The 20940-nt window shown below is 37.4% G+C and overlaps 1 protein-coding gene and 1 long non-coding RNA gene across 4 annotated transcripts in view; one reads left to right on the top strand and one right to left on the bottom strand.

Annotated features, from left to right (window-relative positions):
* Positions 1 to 20940, bottom strand: part of LOC117244495 — a 32031-nt gene that overhangs the window by 9712 nt on the left and 1379 nt on the right. The window contains exon 2 of the long non-coding RNA XR_004497700.1: positions 3670 to 3753. This is a non-coding gene — a long non-coding RNA (uncharacterized LOC117244495). The remainder of the gene's footprint in view (positions 1 to 3669; positions 3754 to 20940) is intronic.
* The window catches only part of CD36 (CD36 molecule), a 36882-nt gene continuing 36560 nt past the window's right edge, over positions 20619 to 20940 (top strand). The window contains exon 1 of one of the 3 annotated variants that reach the window (XM_015627943.3): positions 20619 to 20824. The gene's annotated coding sequence lies outside the window, so the exon portion shown is untranslated. The remainder of the gene's footprint in view (positions 20825 to 20940) is intronic. The other 2 variants (XM_033514789.1, XM_033514794.1) reach the window with 2 other exon arrangements.

Raw genomic sequence — 20940 nt, 5'->3', positions numbered from 1 at the left:
GGAATATCCTTTTGTGCCCTTAACAGTTAAGGAACAAGAATATCAGTGGGGCTGCTTCCAGGATGGAGCTGCAAAAGCAGCAGAAGCTATGTAATTATCCTTAACATGCTCATGTATATGTAATGAAAAGAGACACAGAGCACTCGGTTGTTTCTGTTTTCTCCCTCATTCTCTGTAACTAAATGCAACAGTGAATTTGAGAAATGTATTACACTAAAGGTGGATATAAGGGGGTTTAGGTTACTTTTAGTTAATTCTTTCTGTCACATGGTCTCACAGATAGCGCTTCAGAGGAGCAGTTATCCTGGTATCCCTGCATTTCCCACAGCTAGGGCTCAGCAAACCCCAGGTACATTACTAGAGCACAGGTCCTTACCCTAATTGCTCTGTGATTAAAAGCCACTTCCTGCTTACTTAATTCTAAAATGTGATTACTCTTCAAGATGCAGGAAGGCTCAAATTTAGACACAGTTGGAAACTGCACAATTTTTTTTTTCCCCTTAGTAAAACAACAAGGACAAACTGTTTATACAAATATTGACATACTGTTCCCAGCAGCACTACAAAATGCAGCTGGTCACTGGTTCACTATTGGGAGCAGTTCTGTGCTGCTCCCAGAAGCACAGCTAGAGACTTAGTTAAACCTGTTTCCACCAAGCACTTCACAGCCAGCCTGCTGCTTTAAAGCCCACTGCTGTCACTTACCATGCTTTCTTTAAAATTATAGCCATAGCTCCATTTTGTTGAGAATTTCAGTGTTTCTTTAAAAAATACTTATTTTAGAATAAAGGCTTCTTGTGCAATTGCTGGATCACACATTTCAAAACGTCTGACTCAGCAGTAAACTCATGGAACATCCCCCACAGTTCCCTGCAAACAGTGCTCACTGCAGTGACCCACCACAGCCCCTGGAAAATTCATGGAGGTGAAAAATTCATGGATCTGCCAAAAGCCTTTGCCAATGGCAGAAGGAAATTGAAGAATTGAGTTCTTCAGCCTCACACATTTGATATCAAATAATTCACTGTGATTTAGACTATTTCAGTGTATGTAGCAGAGTATAATCAGCTCTGCCCTACTCAAGGAAAAGGGATCTTTCTGGCCATGTTCCACTATGGAAAACAAGATATCTAAAATCAAAACTTTGTGTACTCTAATTGTGTTACTTTGCAAAGAAAACAGTACACTGAATTAATAATTTAAAAGACCTGTTAGAGCAGCTGATAATTTTCTGCTGCTGCAGAACAGTGGGAAAATGCTGATGCTAAAAAATTAAAAGCTTTCCAGTTTGCTATTAAGTAGGTGAAGAGCTCCAGGCTGCTCATCTTGTCTTGCTCTCAGCCTGACTTTTTCTGGCAGCATTTTGTGCTCATTTTTGCTATAGCAAAAACTTTTTTCAAATGTTTGTCAAACATATCTTTTAATTATATATATAAATTTGAATTCTATATATATTCTATATAATCATTCACGTCAGCAATGAAAAATGCATAAGTATTTCTAAATACATGATTTTGACCAAAAAGTAGCACACACACATTTTTTAGAGTGGCCTGTCAAAAAAAAATCTCAGAATTCCCTGCCACTTGTGCAGTTATTGACCAACAATAATAAACAATTCTCTTTCTTTTTGGCTCTTGATAAACATAAGTCAGAATTCACACCCCTTACATGGCAAATGTGTACATAATCAGATTTTCAGAAAGTATTCAGTAATAGAATATAAATAGCTTTTCTCCACATTAATGGTCTCACTTGTATATATCATTTTTTAATTTTTTTTATTTTTACTTAACCTTTTTATAGTTATGTAAAAATGTATTTTCCATTTATATACAACTTTAGTGTGTTTATTTTTATTTTATGTAATCAAAATATATTTTATATTTGCATATATCTTTGTATTTTCCATTTATCTTTTCCATTTATATGATAAAGTAGTAGGGATTATGTAATAACAACAGGCAATATTAGAAGGGCACCTTATTGCTTAACAGAACCACTATTCTTGATAAGCTTAGTTAAATATTAAAAAATATTTATTTTAGATTTTCCTTAATAGGTTAGTTTGTCTGACCTGAGATAAAAGAAAGGCACAGACAGCATGCTCTCTGTGCCTCTGTAAAATTTAACAATACCTAATTTTTCTTCATGTTGCAATATATTTAATGTCATCCCACTTGAAAAGGTGGGGGAGCACTGGTCACCCAGCAAAGGGAGGGAGTTGGAAGATTTGCTGTCAGTTCTGGCACCAGACATTTGGGCTCTGGACTAGAAAGTCCTGGCTGAAGCTGTGACACCCCTCTGAGGCTGAGCTGTGATTACCCAACCAACCACCCCATCCCCAGCACTTTGCAAGAAGCAGAATTTAATGTGACTGTTCTCAGGGACAGAACAATAGCTTGGGCTTCACTAAAGCATTTTTTGTTTGCATTAAAATGTGTCTTCAAATGCAGGCTGCTGGATTAGCACAGAAGTGAAAGTCCAGAGGCATTTGGAGATGACATGGTCTTGGCTAGATGCCAGTTTTGAAGCAATCCAGTGCAAGGGCACTGGTGAAAGATAACCATTTTTGCAGAGTTGCTCTAAGGTAGGACAAATTTACAGCAGAACACTGAGATGATACATGAAACAGAAAGGAGATACATGAGATTATGACAACACATGGGGACAAAATTAGCCAGCAGCTGTGTGCCACTCACATGAACTGAAATAAATGTGTAGTCACACTTCACTGCCCACAAAGTAGCAAACATGCTGTAAGACCCAGGAACTTTTTCAAAACCCTGAGAAAGGAAGAGAGCTACAATCAGGAGATCTGGTTCCACTAAGCTCTGACTGGCTTTCATGGCTCCCCTGCATTCACTGTCATAGCACAGTTGTACAGTGGACAGTCTTGGTGTGCTGGGTGCTCACCAGCAAGAGCTTCTGCTGAGGAAACACCAAACTGAAAGTTTTTAGTCTCTCTGTATGATCTATGACCTTTCTAACACAATTCTGACAGAATTAGATGCTCCTAAGGTGAAAGCCCCGTAAGGTTCAGGTCTGAAATTAAATGTGGGCAAATGGCATCAAAATTAGTGCATAAATCCTGATCACAACCTCATGCTCACATAGGAGGTTTTCAGTAGGAGGTGAAGTTAGTTTGTGCATACAATCTAGGAAATCCTTAGATTCTATTAGGGAAAATGTTCTAGTTCCAGTGCACTGTTTTCTTTGAAAACTTAGAGAATCCAGGTAAGTCTACGTTAGGAAAATCTCATTCCCGAAATGTAGAATTAGTCTTTATACTATAAAATTGCATGAACTTCCTTGATAGTATGAAATTGTATTAGCTTTGACTTTCTGACCACAAAAAACTGCTGGCAAATGTGTTTTTAAATACTAAGGGTAAATGTAACTGCAGTCTAGAAACTGCTTGAGAGGAAACTGTACAGTGAAAACCAAAACCTCAATAGTGGTTCATCCATGAGAAGAGAAGAGAGTCAGAGGCTGAACAGTTTTGAACAATAGAAAAAGTTTTTCTATTTAGTGGATGCAGGATAATTCAGCATTGGAAGACTATGGAAAATCTGTCCTTTGATATTTTCAAAGCATAGCCAGTGAAAGTTGCAGCTGGTGAAACTCTTGCTTTAAGCAGGAGATAGGATCTGGGACCTCTGGACATACCTTTTTCAGCTAACTCTTGTGGATCTTCATTCAGCTCAAGTTCAAATGAATGTCTGTTTCCTCGGTTTATCTAAAGATGTTACACTAAAGAAAAAGAGAAGGAATTTACATCAGGTATTACAGGATTGTCCTGTGGCTTGTATGACATCAACTTGCCACTGTTTTATGAGTTTGCAATGTGACCCTAGAACACACTTTGTACACACAAATGTAAGACACAACAGTAGTGAGAAGGTGCTACAAATTCATAGTGGCAACCTCTCCCTCCTTAAACCTAAGACAGTTTCACATGCCTAATGCTTGTGTGGAAAAAGTGCATCATTATGAATTGCTTTGCTTTATATTCTTACTTATTTCACTTTAGAATTTTTTTTATTATTTTTTTGTTTATGTTTGTTTCTTTTTTCCCTTCTATTTTATTTTCCCTATAAATGCTCTTACTTTCAGACAAGAGTTTTAAGAGTTCTGGGGACTCTCATTTTTAACTAAATCAAACTTAACTTTGCCTCCATTATGCAGCTGTATTTTACCTGACAAATTATTGCTGAGTCAGTTGAATCCTGAATTCCAGCATACTTGGGCTGAGCAATTTTAGCAGAGAGATTAGCCATGGCACCATGTGCAGGAGTTTGACCTTATGAAAATGATACTTCAGACAATAATCTACAACATATAGAGGTATGGGTTTTTTTGTTTGTTTGTTGTTTGTTTGTTTTATTGTTTGTGGGGTTTTTTTGTTCCCTGGGTGAGATACTTTGGATCCAAATCTCTTTCTAGATCTGATCCCCAGCTCAGCAATAAAATACTGTCCTTTTAATGAGCTGTGATAAAAACTACATTTTAATTAGCAGTGGGTGATGCAGCCACTAAACATGATGTTTTAGAACATGGGTTTCCTTCCAGGAGATTTCTAGAAACTCCGTATCAATTCTATTTGACACTAAAGAATCCCCACTAGTGTCTGGATTATGTTTCAAACAACTATGAGGATGGGGTTAACTTGCTCATCCAGCTGCTACATGCCATGTTTAGGTACTTGGCATAAATATGCATTCAAAATAATTAAGCAACCCCTACACTTTTACTGTTCTATTTAATCCCTCTGTTTGTACTGCTTCACGTTCGCTGTGCTTGGGAACATACCCAGCTGGAAACCAGTCAAGGAATAAAAAGGGGTTTGTTGTAATGATCAAGAAGGAACAGATCAAGGGCTGCTGCTTGAGGAAGAATGCTTAAAATAACACAGCAAAAGAAATTATTATTCAAATCTTTTTGGTAGGGCTGAACTATTTCTAGGAGATCTTCTGTTAGAAAAGAGTCAGCTGAAGGTTCTCCTGTGCAGGAGCTCATTTTTCAGTTCTGACTTGTAGCAGTCAATAAGCTGTACCTGTGCTGAAGGGACACTCTCATCACGCAGGAATGGTGTCCAAGCTGACCATCTGACGTAAATTGTCTCACCATTTAATTAAAAAATGTGTGGCCATCACCATCTAAATGTTTGTAACACACAATTATGTAATGTGTATTACCACTCACTGCTTAGACCGATCCTTTGTGCTGTGACCTCTTCACATCTATCAGCCCTCAAATTTCATAATTAGAAGTAAACATTCTTATTTTATTCTCTTCAAAGTTCAAAAGAAACTTCTTGTTTTTAAAAAGGGCAAGTTCTCCACTGAGCCTTCAGGACAATATATGATGATAATAGTAATTAATTAGGCATGCCCTTTCTAAAGATCTCACAGAAGATTACAGGAGATTTTAAGAAATTAATCCTTAGAACATTACTATAACTGAGGGAAGATGTATACTTTTTTTATTTTTTTTTTTAATTAAAAATATCAAGTTTTTAGAATAAGCCCCTTGTCTATGTCCAGGAACAAATTTTGGCTGACTACAGATTGGAGCTCAACCAGATTCAATGATCTTAAACATTTGGGGCTCATATCATTAGAAATTTATTTAGCTGGTAAGTTCAGTAAACATAGTGGGGCTGACTTTATAATTTGACCATAATTTTCAGAAAACTAAAGAGTTGGAAAGATGCATCCAAGTCTTTCTCTGTGGGCCACAGTCTTGCTCTTTGAGTACAGATAGCTGTAGAACTGTGTAATGCACAAAGTTGTAAAATTATGCAAAATCAAAAAAAGATAACCCTATTTAGAGTGTTTTTCCCATCAAGTGAGTTTTGAGAGAGTCTGTAACAAGTTCTGAACAAGTTCTTCATCAGAAGATGCTGACTGCAATGTGATCTACAAATGTGAATTTAGGGGCTTAGAAAAGTTTGACCTTCTCTGCTGTCAAGAATGTACTGTAGAACAAGATTTCTGGTCCTGCTAACACTTAAAGCACTTAAAACATTTCTCCTGATGTGAGAAGAGTTTTATTTGGTTTAATTAGTTGTCATGCACAAGTACCAGTGGGGGTTTGTTCTTCTCTGGTTCTAGAAATGTATTATACAACTATTAACCACCACTGTGGCCATTTGGGTACTTTCTGCCATGGCCCATCTGACTGAAAGCCAACACTAGGTATACCTTGATCGCTAAACGTAATTTTTTCTTGGTTTAAGCTTATATTCTTTCAGAGGTTAAGCCAGGACACCTAAATTATCATCTCTGGGTGAAAGATTTCCCTGACTGTGTATGTAAGTAGATTTTTCATGTGCCTTGTCACTTGTGGCTTTCCTGTCATGACTCTTACTCATAATGCACAAGCTATTTTTGTGTCTTTTCTGATACTTCCCCTTGCAAATAGTTCTTTGTTCTCTTACACTAGAGACTGTTTAATTGGAGCAGTTTTCCTTATATGTGTATCTAAAAATTAACCTCAAATCTGTCTCCGGAGGGTCCCCGTGATGTGCTTGGTACAACTTCTCTTCTGTGCTTCAAGTCTTTATATTGTAAATAAAATTTTTAAATTCACAGGCTATTGTGATGATTTAGGAGAAATTTCATGTGTCCTGAAAACAAGATTTGAATGCAGCTTAAGCCATGCTCTATGCTTGCTGTACTCTCAATATTGGAATTATTATCTTTTAGCTTTGGAGCTTTAGTCCCATATTTGTTAACAGCACAGGTGAAACAGTCATGTCAGCAGTGCAAGGATTTAACTTTTATCTGTTTAATCTAGCAGAAAATCTGGGATGGTCCATAACCATTCAAAGTATATTTTTAAACAGGCAAAGAAAAATAATTTATATTGTTTATGATTTGGAGTATTTTGGGAGACCACAAATATTGTAGTGTATGTATATGGGTAATAACAGATAACTGTGAAACAGAACTATTTACACAGTGGCTATGCCAAGCCAGTGAACTTTTCTGACCCTCCTCAAAATACAATGTTGTATTTTTTTATAAATATCAATCAATTTTATGCAAAAAACACTTTTGACTCTCAAAAGTCAAGACAAATTTGAATCAGTGGCACTGTTGTGGAGGTAGATGATTTTCAGCCTCAGTGATTAAATATTGGTCCTTGATTTATGCAACTTTCTGTTTTAAAACTCTGTGTCAGAATGGCAAAGTTCATCAAACTTTATAAAAAGTCATTCCATACAAGAGGTCTTAGGGATGTCACCTCACTGGAAATCGTGACACAGGTGATTACTTCGTTCTTCCAAGACTTCCAAGGCTTAAGCATTGCCTTAAAAAGTACCAGGTTGCAGGTTGCCACTTGTGTCTTTAGCTGCAGGCATTGGTGCAGTTTATGAAACACTCAAAGGGAAAATCTGACATCAAAAACCCTCAACAAAACAGTGGGGATTTTCACCACTCTCCTCCAAAGAGCTGAATCAGGATTGCAGATTCTGCACCCTGTGCCAAGACGATGCCTTAATGGTGGTGAAGGTCCAGAACACACGGCCTGGGTTGAGTGGAATATTTGGTCCACATCCTGCAATTCTGGATTAGAGACCATTGTGCTAATTAAAGAATATTTTGTGTGAACATGGTGCAACCAACATTTGTGCAAACTAGGAACATTTAAGGGTTTTTTCTGAAGGAATAATTATAGTAAGTACTTATTTTTAATTAGTGGGATTACACTGCTCTTTCTTTTCTTTTGTTTTCAACTATTATTATTATTATATATTGTAAGAAGTGTTTAGGTTGTTCATGCTTTAAGAAAAAAAAGAGGATCTTGTGTTCCAGCTCTGTGAAGGCAGAGATGATTTCAGCATTGAAGTGGATGACATGTAAGTGTCTAAAAAGGAATATTATTTACTAATTATATTACTAATTATTTACTAATTATATTGATAAAAAGGAAAGGTGAGGCCCTCACACAGGCAAGAAGATCCCAGGCTTTTTCCCTTGGTGAAGGCACTGAGTAAGAGCCCCTGCCCCACTGCCAGCATTTGCAGTATCTCATCCTTACCTGCACACACAGCACCCACTCTTTGCTCCAGCCCCAGTCACTCTGCCTGTCAAACCTACACATACACTCATCCTCAGAGCTTGTGTGAGGTAGAAAATTACACCCAGGAGGATTTGGGGGACAAATCCAGTTATTTAGTAGATTCAGTGAGATTAGGAAGTTAGTCTATATATAGTACTGCTATATATATATATATATATTTCTATACTGTTTCTGGACTATATACAGCAATCTAGGTTCCTTCTCTAACTAGACTAGACACAGGCTGCCAGTGAACATACTGAAAGCTGCTGAGATGTAAGGTGGAGCCATGCTTGGTGAACCAGGTGGGAAGAAAACAACACCTTGATCCTTTCAGTGTCCTCTGAGCAGCATTATGGCAAAAGATCTGTCATTCAGAGGTAGGTGGGGAAATGTGAATGGATTCAAGTATTGAAATGGGGGTGATCTGTCCAGCAATCCCACTTAGGAGGAACTGCCCATGGAGGAGTCTTTCACCACAGCTGAGAGTTCGTGGCTAAACATCCTGTGATGAATGAGGAACTCACGTACAGACCCTTGTTCACTTCTCCTCTATGGGTAAGTTAGACAGCTGTTTCCTTCTTTGTGCTTTGTATGAAGGACCCATAGTTCACACTAGGAATTATGTGATATATTAAGAATTATTTCAAAGCCTTGCAGCACTTAGGGGAGCTACGAAGGTATGGAGTTAATTAACTTGAAAGTGACAATGAAGAAATGGGTGAAAAATCTGGAATTTAATTGGATTTCCACAGCATAGGGAAGCCTCTCTTAAAACTGAGCCAATTTTGTACCTTCTTAAGTACCTCACACTGGCACTCCCTTCTTTAGTGCTTCTTTCCCTCTTTGATCCTTCTGATGCTTATTTGATATTTCTGGGATTAGATTAAGAATAATCAGAGTACTGGACAACAGGTAGCTCAAAGGCAAGAGGATAACAAATGGGAGAAGATGATCTAGTGGGAAAGGTCCAGAGGATTTTTACACTATCAGGGGCTGAAAGAGATTCTGGTGATCATATCACCACATTGTATTTTTAATGTCTGTGCTCTTTTATCTGCACCCTTCATTTCAAGGGTTGATATCACAGTCAGTTATCTTGGTCAGAAATCCTGCAATCTTTTCTTTTGGAATTAAAACTAATTTAAGGGAAGCATGACTGTGGGAACTCAGTGATTTGCTTAGGTCAGTGTAAACAAGTAACAAAATATCATACCAGCAAGGAGATAAAGAGGACAAGGGGATTGGTACTACAAAGAGGATATGGAAAATGTTAGGAAAGAACATGCTATTGAGCAGAAAGCAGGAATAACCTTGGGGAAACACAGATTTCACTGTAGAAAGAAATCTGAAAGCTCAGGGCTGATAGGAAAGGCAATATGAATGGTCATTAGTAAGAGACAAAACTAATAGCTGGGTAGAGAAAGTGAACTGTTACCTGCATAGAAGAGTGATCTACTTTAAATTAAAGACATTTTTACTCTTAAAATGATAGTAGAAAATAGAACAATAGATTGGAAAATAAATTGGTGGGAGCTGTTTATAAATCTTAATTGTTGTTGGAGTGCTGCCAGAATATTTTCTGAATATTTTACTCATTTTTGTAAGATTTTTCTCTTCCCCTTCTAAGCAAGTCTAAATAGCATATCAAATGTAAAATTCGTCATAAAAGCCACACTCTCAGAGCTTTAAGATCCTTGACTAATTACAGTCGTTCATCCCTTTGAAAACACAACCTGTAAAAGTGAAAAAAATTACCCCACTATTAAGATCCTCATGTGGCTTGTTTTGTAATTCAAATTCAAATAGATATTCAAACAAGAAGGATGCTCAGCTTTCATTCAACTGTGTTCACGAGGAAACTCTTTGTGTCTCCTTTAATTAACCCACTTGGTTTGAGGTATATCTATCACCACCTTGGGGGATAGAGATTCCTTATTCACTATTTGCATGGAAAGAAGTACACCTACACAACAAATCAACAACGGAGTGCCAAACAGCTAGCAGCAGTAAGAACATCTGCATACAAGACCTATCCTGTCAAATATTTCTATCTCACAATTTTGGCTAGTCAAACTACTCTTCAGACTGCCCCAAAGTGAAATGAGTTGAAATAACAAAACAAAAAAGATTTACCTACAGAAGAAACAAATTTGTAAAAGAATTGTGAAAGAAACAAGTGAGCAAAAGGGATAAACAAAGTATTTCTAAAGGTCAACTTGTTATTGATTGTCTCCTGTTAACCCCTAGAACTACAACTCTGTTCCCCAGCACCATGCCATTTCACTCAAAATAGCCAGAAGAGGAAGATAATTGAGGAATAGAAAGCTCATTTTGTTTAGTTTAATTTCAGGGGCCAGAATCAATCAGATTCCTTAGCATTATATGAAATTACTAATTTTCATAGGGATGTGAAAACTAAAGAATGACATCAAACAGGAAAACCTCACTATTTCTACTTGAGGTCTGTTGCCCATCTTTTGTACAGTTCTTTGTTCACTTAAGGATTTTCCTTCCTGTGCTTTTCCACTTTAGTTTCTTCAACAATATTTGGTGGATGGCTGATTTAATTGATGTCAATTTTTGAATTGACATAACTGACACACAGGTTTCCCGCTTCCACTGTTGCTTGTTTCTTCAAAGAAAAACTCTGAGACATGACTTTCCTTGACAAAAGGGAGGCATTTATTAATTCTTCCCTGGGACTTACCTATTTCCTTGAGTTATGTTAGAACCAAGTTCATATCATTTCCCAGCTTCAAATTAAAAATGACATTTTCTGTGTACTAAGACTGATTTCAGGCTATGTGATTAATATTTGCATGTGGACCTGAAAGACTAGATATTCAAAAACATGGTCATAATTTTTAAAAATTTAAACTATTTAACAAATTAAATACAGTTCTTCTCATCTTCAGCTACTTAAATTTTAGGTGAGCAATTAAGAAGAGGCATAAGTAGTCTAAGAGCAGTTATTCATATTCTGACATAGGACTAGATTATAAACAAAATCTTGATGTTTCTAGGCTCCAGAACAGGCTGTAGGAGTGGGATTTGTTATGCTGGCAAATGCACCTTTAGTGAATGGGATGAACCTAAGCACAGGTGATGAGTGATGCACTCTTGGCAAAAGTGCTTTCATTTTTTGCAAAAGTCTGGTTAGGAATGCAAAGTTAGGGGCTGGAAAATGGTGTTCAGATTCTCTCCCATCCTGTCTCATTTCACTCCTTTGTTGTTCAAAACACCATGTAGTGGAAGGAAGACACAGAGAGGAAGACAGGACTTAACCATCATATTTCCAACTCAGAATGCACTGAAGAAAAGAATCCAGTTCTGCTGTGCAGGTCTTCACCTTGGTAGAAGAAGATGTGGTTACTAGCAGATGACTGGCTATTTTTACCATCTTATCAAACCTTTTCCACTTTCACATTGTTGTGAGTTTCCATCCCTCTTAATGTTTTCTTGTGGAGCTGTACCCCCCAGATCTCTGCTCATACCATCTTCTTTCACTGAAAAACCATTGAGCTTATGTGTAAAACTTTTTCTATTTTTTGTTTAATGAAGTTTCTGTAAAGATCCATGATTGTGTGTCTATATTACTCTAACAGTGTTGAGGTACAGTAGTTTCCCATTGAATTTGTTTTATCTTGCCTTCTATCTGGGCCTCTCCTCTGCATATTTTTCTCTTTTTTTCCTCCCTTCCACCTGCAGCAAGCAGCACTTAACTATTGTTGAAATATGTCCTAGATTGTCAGTGCTGCTCCTTCAATTTCCTTGATTGTTACTCATCTCCACCAGGAAACCTGGCAGACAGCACCACTTAGAAGAGATCTGCTCAATGGTTCCAACTGCAGCTCTAATGTTATGATTTGATTTCAGTTCTTGTTAAAATTACTATAATAATTTTATCTCAATCTTTAAAATAGGGTAATATTATCTTAATACTTTACCTGAATAATTTGGACTGTATTCTAAGCAATGGATTAATCCTCTACTGTTTTGATTTATTTCTAAGGCCAGAGCTATAATAAAAAACCTTCCTGGTCTTTTCTGCACTGCATTCCATGTAAAGCAGAAAAAGCTAAAAGCTCTTCTTCACAATGACATAGAATACTGTTGGATGACATCTATATGTCCTGTCTCTGATAAAGAATTTTTCATTTAATCATTTGTGATCATGTTTTTCCAGGCTATGTTTCAGTTTGGACAGACTTTGAACACTTTTTATTGTATCTTCTCTCAGATAAATTCCTGGCGCCAGAGAGAATTACAGGACTTTGCCTTACAATTGATTTTTTTATGCAAATAAAGTGAGGATGTGTGCAAGAGTATTCATATGGTATGCTGGCTGAATTAGAAAAATCCCAACCAGCTATCCACTGCACTGAGTGTTGGACTTACTATTGTGGATTGAAATGTCTATCCCAGATAAAAAAGAAGATAATTTCCTACACGGAAGGATACATACTCCTCAAAAGGTGATTGCAGTTATTGTACTAGTTTTGATCTATATAAACAAGGCTTGGATTTTGTTTTGTATAGAAATTTAGCATACAAATTACAACTTAAACACCCCAGATAAAAAGTTTAGTTTAAGCAATTGCCCTGAGTTCTTATTGAAGTAAAAAAGCACGTCTGCTTCTCTTTACCAATCACATCTGAACAGAACAGACTCTTCAACTATAGGTCATGTAACTGAGCTTTCAGCTTTCTCCAAAGATTAATAAATTACACAGAATAGCAAAACAGTCTCATTAAGCCAGTTTTCATTCCCATCAGCTCAGCCTCATGTACTCCAGTTGTTTCTTCACAGCAGCTATCAGGAAATCAATCACTCAAAGCAGGTGTGCTGAAGTGGGAGGCAAGGAAGGAAGGTCGGGATCTGCAGTCATCAGTCAGAGATGTCAGTTCAGCCCAACTTTTCTCTTTTAATGAAGGCATGACTTGGGATAAGAGGAAAAATGAATAATGTGGAAACCTTGGAGCAGAGTAAGATACTTGATACCATTGAACAGCTCAGATAAGTCTTATTTTAATTAAACAAACACAATAGGAAGCCTGAAAAAAGTGATGATGACCGTCTCATGTCATGAAAACAGATACTCTTTTAAGTTCTCACAGTAAGCAAAATTATAATCTCAAAATCCTGTTGGTTGCCTTATCCCTTACCAAAAAACCAGGATTTACAGTGAAAACCTACATGAGTCTATCACAAATGAACGCAACCTCACATTTTCAAGAGCCTACAATCCATTGTATTGTCATAAAAGCTATTATGAACTGCCTTGTGGTAATACATCCATGCTCTTGCTTAATAAAGTCCAATTAAATACTTCTTGAAAGGAGTTTTATTGCTTTTAGGAGGGTTAATATACTGCACTCTACTACTCAGCTGCAACTACAGCATTTATAGGTTTGTTTGTCTTTAGAGCCTTCAGTGGCTGTTGAATTATTCCTTTTAAATAGGCCAGTGTTAAATCACATATGTGGTATGAAGTAATTACTGATTTAGGCAGCATTGTAAGTGACAGAGCTTTTAATTGCTAGATGGATGATGAGACACCAAAATAGCAATGCATGAAACAAAGCAATTGAGAAATCCTCTCTTGGATCCTGACAACACATGCAAGGTCAGGCCTGTCAGATTCATGATTAAGGGTTGTCTTCCTTGTTTTGTTCACGTACTTTTCTGTGCAGAGAAACCCTGTGCCACAGGGAATCACTACAGAACATTTTCTTTGTAAGCAATGGGGTTTTCTTTTTGACTAATTTCACTTACTTTTATTCAGATTCTTTTGAAAGAATAGCTGGTTCCTTAGATGCTACCGATACAGCTGCATATTCCAGAACATTGCCTTACTTTTTCTGTTAGAGTACTGCCTGAAAGTCAGTACAGGGTTAGAAGAATCAGAAATGTTAATCCATTAAAACAATGCTGTTTATAGAACATTTCTTATAGCAATTTCCTGCATTTGTGTGTTTAGAAAATGTAGGAAAAGGAATTCATTTTCGAGGACATTCAGAAGTGGTGTCTAAATGTATTCTGAGTTAAAAAAAAAAGTTGAAACACAGAACCCCCCACTGAAATATAACAGATCATTAACAAAACCAAAGGAGGAAATCTGCCTCTCCAGGCACTTTTTGGAAGTCTGTAATAATGTATTTTATGTAAAAGTATATGCCTTATTTGAAAACTCCTGAGACAGCACTGACTCTTGTAATTTCCTTTTTATTTCTTTACAAAAAAAGCTGTAAAGATTAGATTCCTTTCTGAGTATAGTTCTTAAATTATTACCAATGTGCCAGAATTTAGGAAAGAGAAAATATCTTTTAAAAATATTATTTGCCCTCAAGAATTTTGTAATAATGATGTATTCCAATATTTAAAATGCATCCACTAGAATTCTCCCAAAACGATGATAATTTTTGCAAAAATTGGAAATTTTCAACACACACAAGCCCACCACAGCCTTCAGGAATAATAAATTAATCTTGTTAGAAATAGGGGATTTGATTCACTTCAATTTTTTTTCTCCAGTTTTTTGCTATAGCTCTACTAGTGACAAACTTTTCCTCAGAAATGAAAGTTGAGACGTTCTTGCTAAAGCTTCACTCTACAATTGAGAGTCATACCATCCCAAATATTGTATGCTTCACAGGGAAATGATGAGCCTGTTGGGTAATGCTGATTTCAAAAGAGTCAAAGTTACCTGAGGTATTCCTGATGTTTTATTATTTATTTATTTTTTCATCCTATATTGGGATTATATGGCAAGGTGTTGGTAGCCAGGGATGAAGGCTGCAAGTGCAGCTTCTCTGATAAGCTGCCAGAAGCTGTCCCCATATCTGGCACAGGCACCTGCAGCTGGCTCCAAGAGGGAGCTGTCACTGCCACCTGGGCAAAGACAAGGTGGTGTCATAGCTGTGCAAGAGATGGGAGGGACAGGAGTGAAAATATGTGAGAGAAAAGTCTGCAGACACCGAGGTCAGTGCAGAAGAAGGGTGAGGAGGTGATCCCGATGCCAGAGAAGACATTTGCCTGCAGCCCATGATGAAGAGCATGGTGAGGAAGGACGTCCTTCTTCATGTTAGAGAAGTTCATGGAGGGCTGTCTGCCATGGGAGGGACCCTGTGCTGGAGCAGGGGAAGCATGTGAGGAGACCTTCCCCTGCAGAGAAAGGAGTTGGAGGGATGGCATGTGATGAACTGACCACAGCCCCTATTCCATCCCCCTGTGCCACTGAAGAGGAGGGGGTAGAAGAGTTTGGACTGAAGCAGAATCCAGAAGAAGGGTGTGTGTAGGAAGTTGGTTTCAGAAGTGCTTTTGTTTCTCATTATCCTACTCTGCCTGATTGGCAATGAAGTAAATTAATTTCCCTAAGATGAATCTATTTTGCCTGTGACAGTAACTGGTGAATGATCCTTATCCCAAAGCATGAACTTTCCAATGCATTTTCTTCCCCTGTCCAGTCGAGGAGGGGAGTGATAGAGCAACTTGGTGGGCACATAGTGTCCAGCCAGAGTCAACCTATCACACTTACCTAGTTCTGGTTTTTTTTCTTAGTTATTTTTAGCACCTCTTTTGAACCTTTACTTTTTTCCTACTTCCCCTCCACAGCGTACTCATGAGTGAGAATTGTTAGTCAATTTGTTGTCAAGTCCCTTGAGGCTGTTCAGATAGTACGTCTCAAGTCTTGTTCTTCATTATTAACATCAGGGTTTCCTTTACCCTTTCACATACTCCTTGGATTTAAAAATTGCCTCCCAGCTTTCCTACAATTAGGTATTGTTTATACGTGTCTGGAACAGGATGATTAAAACGAAAAGAAAAGCCAAGTATCTTTGGGCTACTGGCCTCTGAGTAGTCATTCTTGGCACTCATCTAAGTATGACTTGTGCAATGTCAAGATCTGTCTCAGTCCCAATATGTTTCTTTTGCTCATGTTCTTACTTTCTGGCATAGCTGCTACTCTTCCCACAATTACTGCAAGAGCCATTAGAGACCCAAAGTGCATGTGTGATTCCAAGTCCTCACAAAGTGCAAGAAGCATTCTTGTGACATTTTGTTCAGTATCTTTCTAATTTAACAGTGATCAGTTTTTGTTACAACTGCTCAGTAGGGCAGGAGGTCCTTGAGCAAAAGACGCATTTTCAGTCTTCCCACTGGATTCTGCATTCTGATTTTGATAATAATGGAAATATCAGTTGATTTTGAACACAAGTTTTTACTTAGGATCATTTCGCTTAACTCATTAATTAGAAAGACTGCATATTGCCTAAAAGAAAACTTCAATTATCTGTTTAAGTTTGAAAATGCTGAAATAAAAGAATGTTCATTCAAAATAAAAAGAGATGAAAACTCTTACCACTCCTCAATTCACAGGGGACCACTGCCTCAAGGAAGCAAGTGCAGTCCAGGCATTCATGCACCTTATTAAAGGATCCTTTATTTCAGAAGTGTAACAACGAGATTGGTGAAGCTGACAGCCTCTATATAAAAGCTTAAGAGTTTTAAATAGGAAATTCATGAATTAATGTTAATAGCATCTGATGATAGACCTGTGGCCTGATTTTTAAGAACTCCCAAACAGGCGTTCCAAAGAAGTTGTGCTGAAGAAAACTTGGGCTAAACTGGAAGCCAACATTTGTTCAAAAGACATAAGGCATATTCAGTCTTACATTTTCATCAGAAGGTGTTTTACAGACACAGAACTTTTGTTTGGAAAATAAAAGGCCAAAGAAATGAAAGCTAATTGAATTCTCCTGAGACGAAAAACAAATATTAAGAAGCTTTGTAGTAGGAGAGGAGCTAGCCACTGTGAGAGCTGTGCTGGAAACAACCCACTTAATCCTGGTGGAAAAAATTCTAAGTTGTGTGGCTAAAAACCAGACTAATAAGAAATTCTTCTTAGGTTTTCAGAGATAGCAGATAACTATTCACCTGAGCAATCTAGATCTAAGGGGTTTGAGGTTTTGCTTGTTTTGAGTATAAAATGACTACATTTGTCTACTAATGACTACAGCAATTGCCACTTGGCAAGACTGAAATAATCAAAAATTATTTTTCATTGTGTATATACTGTATAAAAAAAATCACAACACTCTTGTTATTTAAGTAACCAGAAATTCCTTATTTTAAAAGTTTTTTTGGCAAAGCTAATTTCTCTGTTTTGAGGAACATGTAAATTTCAATTGAACGGTATCTGATTTTTCAAAGGACAAACAGCAATATTCTTAAATCAGCAGTATAAATTTCAAGGCATACAGTACAATTTGTGAATTCTGAAGATAAAAATTTTAGGATTTATGTACATTAGCATATTGCAGAGCTTGGTTTTCAGAAATAGAGCAGAAATGTTGTTTTCAGACACACTGAGACTAAATGCATGGAAATAAAGAGGCTTTATCTCTGAAAATTTAAATAAAACCATGGAGGTTCTGCCTTTACACTGCTTTAGATTTATGTAACTTCATTACTTCAATAATGTAAATACTTCTGGATTCCTGTGGCCTGTCACTTGGTCTGGCTTCTATGTCCGAAAGGCACTGAGTACCCAGTTAGAGAAAGGGACAGCAGCTGTCACTAATGCCAGGCGTGTGGGCAGCAGGCAACAGGACGGGATAAAAATCCTCCTTTGACATTTTGCTCTGTGCCACTGGAGTTTCCAGTCTCACCGCCGGCTTCCCCAGGCTCTGCGGGGGCTCTGTGAACACTCAATTACCTGAATAAATCTGGCAGGGACAGGCTGTCTTTAAACAAGGAGGTGCACCACTTTGCAGTTTTTAAGCTCAGACTAACTTTGAACCTTGGAACATATATAAAAGGAGTAAGAGTATATTAATTTATTTCTTACATTTATATTCATAACTTTATTAGTGTCTCTTTTGATAAAAAGCAGGTAGAGCACTACTTCCAAGGGCTCTTAACTTTATAAACTCTATAAAAATCTATTTGTCATATCAGAGACTGACCCACTGAACTTTTAATGAAATATTTTGTTTTTCCCTTAGAAAAATAATTTGGCTATCCCACGGTTTTACCTGAAGTATCAATTACTCACATAATACACACCATAATGCTGTAGTTTCTGAAAAAGAATGTGACATACCCAATATATCCCATTTTTTTATTTTATTAGAGATATGTTAAGACAGATATAAATGTCAAATATTTGTTACTGTAATATTTCTTCATATCACTCATCATTGCATGATCTGTCTAAGTTAGCATGCTCCTTGCTAAGCCTTAATAGTGAACTAATTAGTCACTAATTTATTTTGAGTCATAAATGTTTAATTCATGTTATGGCTCTATTATGTTTCCAAAACCACTTGACACAAACCATTAATTGAAATTCCATCTGCACTCTGTGCTGCACTCCATGAAGCTTAAGCTTCATGCACTGGAAGCACAGGATGTTTGAAAACTTTTAATTGTTAATCAATTGAATATTAAATTGATTTTTACTAATTGCAACATGGTGGAATAAAGAACATGAAAAGAAAGAGAATAAAAACTTAGTGAATTAGGTAATATATGAGAATTTATGCTGTGATTATTTAACAAAGGGTATTATGAGCTCTTTGAACAGCGATGAATTTTATCCTGAGTAAAACCCAGGGACAATGTTTATAGGCTGTTTAAATCCTAGTCATTGTATGAAGTCTCACTAACTATGGTCACTTTTTGAGGAGTAAGCTCTTTTCAGAGAAATAAGTCCCCAAATCAAATAAGTCTGAATTATAAAATGAGGATTAGAATAAATAAGACAAAGCTTATATTGTAATTTTGTTTCTGCTCCCTTCTAAGGCCTCATGAGTTTGAGTAGGAGACATACCTGAAATAATGAAATTCCTTTAAAAGCTTTGGATTCACTCAATACATGCACTGTATACAACATGAATTAAACATGAAATGTGGAAGTGGTATTTAGAGGAGGGATAGCTGTAAAAGTGGGAGTCCCTTCATGGATGAATTTGATCATAAAACAGGTAAGATTAAATACAAGTGCAGGAGCCACATCAAAGAGAGCTGTAGCACCCCAGCAAGCACCTCACTTTAAACAGTGCACCAAGCATGGCAACATGTCAAAGAAATAGGTCTGTATTCCTGCTGTGTTCTTCAGGTGAGCAACCTGGATGGTATGAAAAGTATGGCCCTGCAAGGAGTCACAACATAGCTTCAAAGTTAGGCACATGTCCTCCCAGCCACATGCATTTCAGTGAGGCACACATGGGATTTTCCAAGGAAAAGGTAGTATTTTGCAGGGTGCTTGCATGGTGGAAAATGGAAAGAGGCAAAAAAAAGCTCAGCCTGACACTAAGTTTCAGGTAGATTCTTCAGAATTGAAGCAAGGCACCAGCATGTATGTTCATGTGTACATGAAGGCATATATAAAGTATTTAATTGGTCAAAACCAGAATATTATTGACCTCAGAGAGGAGAGCCTTCACATTTGACTAGGTCGGAGGAAAGTAAAATATCCACAGGAAAATATGCCCCCATGGTTACTATTCAAGAAAATATCTTCTCACAAGCCTCGCCAGCTCATGAGTCAGCATATGCCTGTCATGCCAAGGCAAAAATTCTTCTCATTACATGCAGATGAAGAAGGAAAATACCAGGATCTGCTGGGTCTAAAAGGCTTTTAGTAGGTTTTTCATAAGGCAAATGGATGGAAGCTGTTTGCCATGAATGCTATTGGGAAAATACCAAAAAACCACCTCCACTGCAGTTGTTTCTGTCTCTTTTAAGGAGATCCATAGATGTTATTGGAATGTGCACACATTGTTTAGGTATGTGTGCATTAGAACCACAGGAAGATTAAACTACAGTCAGAGACATTGTAGTTATCCTGACAGATATCAGCTGATAGGTGTCCATGGTGTTTGTTTGACCAATACACCAGAATGCTCCCTTGGGCACACAGACTGAAAAGTACAGTTCAGTAAGACTTGCAATGTGTAACTGCTGTTAAAACAGTGTCACACACAGAAGTACAGCAGGGAAAAAAAGCTTCCTCTGCGGCATGAATGTGCAATGCTGAATGAGCACACAAGACTTTTAGAGATACTATTCTGACATGCTTATCCTCTGAGAGGAGGTGGGCAGACAGCCTGGTAGTGAGATCTGGGGAAAGGAAAAGTCTGAGATAGAATTTCAGAGTGAGGAAAGGAATTGTGAGAGATAGACTGCTGAAAAACTGACTAGAAAACCACTAAGAGAACAGAATTCAGCATGGAATAAATAATTTCCAGAAACTGGAAGGACTAAACATTTATGTGTCTGCAATCCTCTGACTGCTACTACCCAGAAAGTCTTGGGAGTGTCCTGCTGAATCCTCTCCAATACCACTTTGAGAATCTAACAAGTGACTGTTGTTACTTTTTGCCTAAAACAGAGAAGCCTGTCTATAATTATACAAGAGGGTGTGTGCTTTGCCACAAACATGCCTGGGGTGTTTCATGTTGTGATGACATGTTTACAATTCTGTAATCTTTAGCCTATCTAATTTTAAGGATTTTTTTTTTTAAATGCTAAACACTAATGACTGCTCTGACTTCTCAAATCATAAGAAAAAGATGAAGGATACATCCCATTTCCTTTCTAGCTGTTGTGGGTTGGAAGGAAGGGTACAGCACTGGTTTTGGTAGCCCAGTATGCCTGCTTTGCCACTGAACCTGCCTGGCACTGTATTCAGAAAACTGAGCTGTTCCCAGCCTCATCTCAGATCCTTTCCCAGTTCTGGTGCAGGTAAGAGGGGAAGAAATTTTTCTTTTTAATTTTTTTTCTTTTTAATCTCTTCTCTTCTCTTCTCTTCTCTTCTCTTCTCTTCTCTTCTCTTCTCTTCTCTTCTCTTCTCTTCTCTT

The sequence above is a fragment of the Parus major genome, chromosome 1A (genome assembly GCF_001522545.3).
Source record: "Parus major isolate Abel chromosome 1A, Parus_major1.1, whole genome shotgun sequence".
In the NCBI taxonomy this organism is placed as follows: domain Eukaryota; kingdom Metazoa; phylum Chordata; class Aves; order Passeriformes; family Paridae; genus Parus; species Parus major.
Note: the sequence above shows the minus strand (reverse complement) of the source record. Positions and strands in the feature narration are given on the sequence as shown.